The sequence below is a fragment of the Seriola lalandi genome, unplaced genomic scaffold (assembly GCF_002814215.2).
Source record: "Seriola lalandi dorsalis isolate HSWRI2012SDOR001 ecotype SW California unplaced genomic scaffold, Sedor1 jcf7180002054524, whole genome shotgun sequence".
Lineage (NCBI taxonomy): Eukaryota > Metazoa > Chordata > Actinopteri > Carangiformes > Carangidae > Seriola > Seriola lalandi.
In genome coordinates, this window is record NW_019525077.1 from 2,525,115 (window position 1) to 2,532,676 (window position 7,562).

A 7,562-nucleotide genomic window follows, 5' to 3' on the forward strand; every position below is an offset into this window, starting at 1 on the left:
CTCATCAGAAACAACGATGAGTCAGCGTACAGAGAAGAGGTCCAGCATCTGGCAGAGTGGTGCGCCGACAACAACCTGGCCCTCAACATCAAGAAGACCAAAGAACTCATTGTGGACTTCAGGAAGAGGAGTGACACACCCGCCCCCCTGCTCATCAACGAGACGGAGGTTGAGCGTGTCACCAGCTTCAAGTTCCTGGGTGTCCACATCTCCGAGGACCTCTCCTGGTCTCTCAACACCTCAACCCTGGTCAAGAAGGCTCACCAGCGTCTCTTCTTCCTGAGGAGACTCAAGAAGGCCCACCTGTCACCTCAGATCCTGGTGAACTTCTACCGCTGCACCATCGAGAGCATCCTCACCAACTGCATCTCGGTGTGGTATGGTAGCTGCTCTATCGCGGACCAGAAGTCACTCCAGAGGGTGGTGAAAACCGCCCAACGCATCACCGGTTCTCCCCTCCCCTCCATCGAGGCTGTCCAGAGCAAGAGGTGTCTGCGGAAGGCGTGCAGCATCGTGAGGGACAGCTCTCACCCCAGCCACAGACTGTTTTCCCTCCTCCCCTCAGGGAAACGCTACAGGGTTCTCCGCTCCAGGACCAGCAGGTTCAGGAAAAGCTTCTTCCCTGCAGCGGTCACCCTGCTGAACTCACAACCCCGGTGTCCCCCCCCCACACACACAACCCAGAGACTGTGACTGCCACACCAACCCCCTCAGCCACCTAACCTTGCACTGAACTGTTCTGAACCGTCTCTACTCATTGTCTAGCACTCACTGTATTTATTCCCGCTACCTCATCATTGTAATTCGCTACCTCATCATTGTAATTCATTGTAATTCACAGTGTAATTTATTGTACCCTACATATGCACATCTCCACTTTACTTATGCACACCCTCACTTTACATACCTGTACAGCACACACTTGCACTTTAACTGCTCTTTTGCACTTCTGGTTAGATACTAACTGCATTTCGTTGTCTTAGTACGTGTACTCTGTGCAATGACAATAAAGTTGAATCTAATCTAAAAATCTAATCTAAAGATATGACCAAGCAGACTGTATGTTTGTTTGTTTGGTAGATATGTACTGTATTTTTTTCTACTGTGTGGTTACCAAATGGCACTGTCACTTACAAGTGATTTGACACTATTTTAATTTGTGTGCAAAACACCAATGAACAAAGTTCTTCAAAAACCTACCTGCCTGATCACCTACTGTTCTTTGTGTTTAGTGCTAATTAGCAAATGTTAGCACACTAATACACTAAATTAAGATGGTGAACACGGTGCATCATGAGCATGTTAGCATGCACACGCTAGCATTTAGCACAAAGCACAGGGTTTCCTCGCCCTCACTCACTTTTAAATGCATCACAGAATTTTTTTTTAACAGTAGCTAATATACGACCTGCAATTTTTGCTGTAGCTAGCTTTTTACGTTGGACACCTGCTACCTTTTATGATGAATGAATGAATATATTAATTTAGGTCTATGTTTATGTCAATTTAAATGCAAATTTCATGAAATCTTGCATAGGTTTATGGACTAACAGATTTTGGCCTTACTCTTATTTCTCCTGGAGACTTTCCAAGATCCAGTTTTTCTGAGCTTTTGTGGTTGGGGAAACACTGCTGAGTTGACATCTTTTGTTTGCACAATTCTCGTTTCACAGTAACTTAAAACCTTTTCAACCTCAAGCACATGAGATTAATCGTGCTTCTCTTTTGTGGGGGTTTTTTGTATACAAAACATGCACACAAAGACAATAATACATGGATTGTTTAATTGATTTGGTGCAGAATGTACTGTACTGCTGAGGCTTCAGCAGAAATGCAGGTAGGAGTTTAATGTGTTGCTCAAGTCAACAGTGCAGGACTTGATGATTGAGACACTGATTTCTTGAACCTTAAGGTGATTTCCCCAGGTAATCTTTAATCCAAGCTCACAAGACAGATAGTAGTTCCATAAAATAAGAGGAAATTACTGAGATGGAAACACACCCAAGGTGTGAGGGACTTCTTGTGAAAGCGGTCAAACAAATACACTGTTTGTGATTCATCTCCTTTATGTCAGCAAGATACATTTATGGAGGTTCAAATATACAAAAGTCATTGTAGTAACTTCCCCATGTTGCAAAATCCATCACCTTATGAATTTCCATTGAAAATATGTTTTCACTGTTAAGGGGATTTTAATGTGGTTTCATGTGATGAAAACACGGAACTGTGACGTGAATACAATCCGCAGAAACGTACATATGTCTGCATGAAAGATGAGTCATAGAAATATTATCTGAAATATCTTGCAGCTTTTGCAAAAAACAATTTTGTTGTTGTCCAAGACATCCGAACAATCAAGTGGTTGATCATTTGTAAGACTGTAAAATTCAACTTCTTCCCTGAGGACCAGCAATTTTATTACTACCTCTAACATGTTGTGCAGTAATGCAGGTAATCTAACATGCAATTTCATAAAAAAAAAAAAAAAAAGATAAAAGATATTTAAAAACAGTTTTAAATGTATTTGAATTGAAACAAACTACAGTTTAAATAGATTTTCAGTGTATTTATGGTCAAATAAAGTAATTAAAATTAGCCCCATCCTTACCAGCCGCAACATTAAAGTTATGTACACAGTAATGCATTAGTATTTACAATCCAATAACAATATACATTGATAGCACTTTAATTTCCAGTTCGCTAGTGTCATGGTAGTAGTGGGGTAATAGTTTGATAAAAAAAAGAGGTAATAATTAAGTTATACCATGCAATCACCAAAGTAATGACCATGTAATAGCTTGGTATTAACAATGGGTAGATCTGGGTGATATTTATGTAACAGGTTGACAAGGAGCCATAAAACAATGGGCAAACACATTTAAAGATAGCAATGAGGCTAAAGTATGTAGTAATAGAATGGTAATATTTTGGTGACAATGTGGTAACCTGCTAACAATGACATGGTTATACCAGTGCAATATTTGGATAAAAAGGGTAATATGGTGACATATTAATGTGGCTAATAACCCAAAACAGATGAGGTAATATAAGTTGATGTTTTCACAGTATTACAGGCTGTTGCAATACCTTCTACAAAACCACATGAAAAATATTCCAAGTGCAGCAAAAAAAAACAACATTAAAAACGTTTTAAAATTTTTTTTAAAAAGCAGACAAACTAATTCTAAGAGCATGAATTAAAAAAAGCCACTAAAAACAAAATGAACAACATGATGGGACCTTTGATATCTGTCACCCCATTGCTCATTTCCTGCAACCTCTCTGTTGTCACTATCAAAATAAAGGCGCAAAATAATAAAAAAAAAAAGAAAAGAAAAGAAATGGAGTACCGCTTCAAAACCTGTCTGCATATCAAGCTGAACACAGGCTTCCATCAAATAACGTTGTGTAGGGCGCCCTCTGCGGTTAAAGTAAGAGAATTACAATTAAGTCACTGATAGAAGACTATTCAGGATGCAAAGTGCCCCCCTAAAAAATTAAGCCTCATGTGTATGACTTGTTTTTAAGTATCCCTGCTTCAGATGAAGGTTTTCACAATAAAAAAGCTCCTGCAAGACTTCTTCAGAACTGATATATACATACATACATACATATATATATATATATATATATATATATATATATATATACCTGAGGGACCTTTTTTTAATGTAAAGGTACTGTAAACCATCGTCACCGCCACTAGATGTCGCACTAGACCAGCAGCATCTCAGACCAAAAATGCCTCGTAAACCTTACTTCCGGCCTCCAACAAGCGGCCACCAAACTCTCAACAAGTAGCAAAACTGGATAAAGTTACCCTGTGAACACGAGCGCCAACAATAAACAACCTAGCCACAAACATTAGCCCACGCTAGCATTGCCGTGATATGCTCCACGGCAGTACTGACAGTTAGCCAGCTAGCAATAGCAACATTTGCCAGAACACATTCATAATATGCTAACAGCAAGCTAGCTAATGTTGTCAGGGCTACTGTAGCCAGTTACTCGTGAAAACAGACGTTTAACTTTATGTTGCCATCGAGTTAGTTACAGATGGAGAAGAGCCAGTTCTGAGTCGAGCTGGACCCTTTAGCACATATGTGTCAAACTCAAGGCCCACGGGCCAAATGTGGCGCGCCACGTCATTTTATGTGGCCCGCGAGAGCTTAAAAGGTCTGATTATCTTATAATAAATAATTCAAAAGGGTGCATTGACCATAAACTACATTTCCCATGATGCATGCCGATCATGTTACCCGTGAAGTGACGGCATCCCGCCACTAGATTGCAGTGTTTCCACATCAGTGCCATTTTCCGAATTAAGAAATACAAACAATGATGGATCCCAAAATGTCCAGGAAGAGAAAAATTGATGCAGATGGAAGACTGTTTCAAGAAAGATGGGAAGGCGAATATATGTTTGTGCTTCAAGGAGAAAAACCGATATGTCTTTTGTCTTATGAAGCAGTGTCGGTTGTCAAAGAGTACAATCTACGTCATTTTTGAAGCAGTGCATGCTAAACGTCTGTGAGCAGGTGTGTCCCGACCAGATACAGACTTTTAAAAATGTCAGTTTATCAAGAAACACCATTGTGGACCGAGTTAAGGAACTAGCAGGAAACCTGGCAACACAGCTGGCCGAAGAGACACGCAGCTACATAGCTTTTTCATTAGCTCTTGATGAAAGCACAGACAACACGGATACAGCGCAGCTATCCATTTTTATTAGAGGCGTCAAGTCGGACCTTTTTGTCACTGAGGAGCTGTTGGACGTAGCTGCCATGCATAGGACCACAACAGGACGGGACATTTTTGATGCGGTGGAGAAGTCCGTAAGTAAAAATGCATTGCCCTGGGAAAAGTTGGTGGGATTAACTACAGACGGTGCCCCTGCAATGTGTGGAGGAAATGCGTGCTTTGTTGGAATAATGAAGGAGAAAATGCAAAAAAGTAACTGTCACACGCCTCTGATAACGTATCATTGCATTATCCATCAAGAAACTTTGCGTGGGAAGGTGCTGGGGATGAATGATATAGTGACCACAGTCATGAAAACAGTGAACTTCATTCGGGCGCGTGGCCTAAATCATCGTCAGTTCCAGCTGTTCTTGCAGGAGATGGGCCCGGAGCACGGCGACGTGCCGTACCATACAGAAGTACGGTGGCTGAGTAGGAGCAAAGTCCTCTAACGATTTTTCGAGCTTAGGGAAGATATTGCTCTTTTCATGCGGAGTAAAGGAAACCCCTTGTCTGAACTGTCAGATCCAAACTGGCTGTGTGACTTTGCTATGTTGTGTGACATAACTGAGCATCTCGCCCAACTGAATCAGAAGCTGCAGGGACGCAAACAAGTCATTACGCAGATGTCCGACATGATCACAGCTTTCCATCGTAAACTTGATCTATGGATGTACCAAGTGAAACAGGACAATCTTGCCCACTTTCCTGTTTGCCAGGGCATCTCAGCCGCATTTCCTGGTACTTTTTCATGTACTCAGCTAGCTACCAAACTGAGCCGGTTAATGAATGAGTTTGATCGGCGCTTCTCTGACTTCTCTGAGAGCACAGCACTCAGGCTTTGCCATCTTTGCCAATCCTTTCACCACCGACGTCTGCACTGCACCCCAACATCTTCAGATGGAGTTAATAGAGCTTCAAAGCGATAGTGGCCTGAGAGCAAAGTTCCAGGATGCTGCAATCCAGGACTTTTACCGTCAACTTCCCCCTGGTTTGATGCCACAGCTTCGACTTCACGCTGCCCGTGTTCTGTCTATGTTTGGGAGCACCTATCTGTGCGAGCAGATGTTTTCAATCATGAATCTAAACAAGACCAAGCACAGATCAAGCATCACTGATGACAACCTCCATGCTGTTCTACGGATTGCCTCAGCACAAGACCCAAAACCAGACATTGACACACTGGTTATGGAAAAAAGGTGTCATGGTTTGCTATGGCAGTCACGTTTTGTTAGTTTTGTTTGGACTTTTCTCACTTCCTGTTTTATTTTGTAATTGGTTTTCTTGTGTGTCTCAGTGTTTTTGCTTCCTGTCCTGGTCCTGTTTCTGTGTAGTGATTGTCTGCCCCGCCCTAATGTGTTTCACCTGTGTGCAATCACCCTTGCCTCCCTTGTCTATATAGTCTTTGTGCTCCCTTTGTCTGGGTCGGTTCATCTGTTGTCTCTCTGTTGATTTCTGGGTTTGTCCTCGTCGGTTCACGTGCCTGTTCATGTCTGGTTGGTCGCAAAGCTGTTCATGTGTGGTTGTCCTCGGTATGTTCATGTTGCCTGTTCCTGTCTCCTGTTTTAAGTTCCTGTATTTCCCTGTTCTTCCCCTGTGTTTCCCTGTGCTTCACCAGTGTTGTGTGTAAGCTTTAAGTTAATAAACCTTTTTGCACCGTCTCCCATGTGTTGGCTGCATTTGGGTCCAGCCTTACCCCTCAAACCCTGACAGTTGTGACAAAAGGTGTCAGATATCTGGTCAGAAATTCTCCTTGTCAACTTCACCTTAAAACTTGACCAATATAGTTGTGAACTGAGACAACCTTTGTGTTGTTATTCTGAGTTTATTATACTACGTTATATGTGTAGCAATGTATTTAGTGTTTGCAGGTTTATGTGTTGATGCAGACAAATGTTCACTGTAATCAAACCATCTCTCATTAGTTGGATGTATCCCCTAGCAAAGCTGTGTGCAGCCATTTGTTTGTGTAAAATGCTACACCTGTCACACATGTTCTTAGCAGCTCACAATTGTTGGTTGGACCGTTATTCTGCCCCTCTCAACTATGACAAAAAAGTTTTGAACAAAGTTAATGTCATAACTTGTTATTTATCCTTATTCACTTGAATAGTTTGATCATTGATTGATGGAGTAATGTGGGCTTCATAAGTTGACAAATTCAAAGGATATATGTTATAACAGAGCAACAAGCAAACATTTCTTTTTACATTTATGCAAATATATATGTAATATTTGCAAGTTGAATAATAAAAATCCAGAGTTATTTAACATTAAGGAGTAGTTGCATTTATTTTACATTACATTTACATTTAGCTACATTTATACTGCCTCATAGTTACATCTGGCCCTTTGAGGGCAACCATTATGCTGATGTGGCCCTCGGTGAAAATGGGTTTGACACCCCTGCTCTATATGATGATCAGAAAGACAGTTAACACCGCAGCACATGAGTCAGAGGCTCCTGGTTCTCCAAAAGGAAGTATTGTGGTTTGTTTATACCTATTAGACTGATCAATACTGACTATTACTCCCTATCACTGATCAATACTGATTATTACTCCTTATCACTGAGCAATACTGACTATAACTCCCTATCACTGATCAATACTGATTATTACTCCTTATCACTGATCAATACTGACTATTACTCCCTATCACTGATCAATCAATACTGAAAATGTCATGTTGTTGTCAGAGCTTTACTGAGACTTTACTATTTATTTCACATTGATGGATCAATGTTCAGGATCAGATGCTTCAAAGTAACTGATTACATCTACTCAAGTACAGTTTGAGGTAATTGTACTTTACTTGAGTAT

The 7,562-nt window shown here is 41.0% G+C and overlaps 1 pseudogene; it reads left to right on the top strand.

Moving 5' to 3' along the window:
• Window positions 1–7,011, top strand: part of LOC111660934 (general transcription factor II-I repeat domain-containing protein 2A-like) — a 7,417-nt pseudogene extending 406 nt beyond the window's left edge.
• Window positions 7,012–7,562: the final 551 nt, after the last annotated feature.